We start from the raw sequence: 1,278 nt of genomic DNA, 5'->3' as shown, positions 1-1,278 counted from the left end.
TCGGCTGTCATAAATTAAGCAACAAAATCTTCGGCCTTCCGTAGCGGAAATGAACTTTGAACCAAAATAAACTTTACTTGTCAAAATATGTCTGAAGCAACGAGCGCACGGTGGGAACGGAGAAATCTTGATGAATTAAATTTGGTAATTTATAATCAAGCTATATTTCTACTATCTGTCTAAAAGGAAGGACTGCAAGGGTGAAGTTTTAGCACAAATCTGCCAGAAAGTTAGAATGTGAGAAGTATTCAAGTCGCGTTAGTAATCCTTGTGCTCGCATGATTCGAAATCTTGGATCACTGTATTCATTCGTCCAGGAATCGATACAAGGTAAAATTATCAAGTCAACTCCCACAAAGGAAATTCCAGTAAAGAAGCGTTTGCTGGAAACGCCAGATCCGCAAATCGGTTCGAGTGTTATCGCCTGCAGCAAAAACAAACAACGGAAAGTCTTCTCGGCAAACTTTGGAGTTTGGGCAGGAGAGGCTTCAAACATCTGAGAGGGAAAATAACGATAATCTTGACCAGTGTCTGAATAAAGATAATCTTCCCCTAGGCGGCCTCCAAGTCAAAGTGGTTTATAAAATATCCTCGTAAGAATTCCCCGCGACGAGACGACTAAATTTTTGGTAAGGTAAATATGTAACAAAAACTGGCATGTCGCAGCTAACACTATAACAAATCATTCAGAATTGTACCCAGAGGTTCTAAATACTGTCAACGAAAATGCTTCAAATGAAATGTCAGACTACGACAACATGTTGCCATGTAAAAAGCCAGACGAAATTAGAAGGTTTTCCCACGCAGTAGTGCGAATTTCCTGTTCCGTGCTTTATTATCTTGTCCTTGGCACATGCGGCATTCACGAAAGTGATGTTAAAATTAAGAGAACAGCTGCAAATTGTGTCGCGCTTTCTTCTGCAATAATGTGCAGGCTTCGAAAAAACCAAAGCGTCGGCATTGCACTACACGATTTCTACCGTACTGTCGAAGCTGACGACTAAATCCTCGTTCAGCGAGAAAAGTTAAAGCGTTTTGTAAACAAGCTTCGAACGCGTCTTCCCATTTTGTCTGGCACTCAAAGGCATTAAAATACCTTTGATCGACACATGTCCATAATATTGGATTAGCCCAGCCAATCACGAGCCCCGTTAGCTGGCTAACGGAGGTTTTCAAAATCCAAGCGTTTCCTTCCTTCCCCTCTCCCACCCCCCTCTTTCTTTCTTTTTTTTTTTTTTTTTTTTTGGCTCTCGCCCCATTTTCCGCGCAGACAAAACA

The sequence above is a fragment of the Orbicella franksi genome, chromosome 14 (assembly GCF_964199315.1).
Source record: "Orbicella franksi chromosome 14, jaOrbFran1.1, whole genome shotgun sequence".
NCBI classification, from domain to species: Eukaryota; Metazoa; Cnidaria; class Anthozoa; order Scleractinia; family Merulinidae; genus Orbicella; species Orbicella franksi.
Note: the sequence above shows the minus strand (reverse complement) of the source record.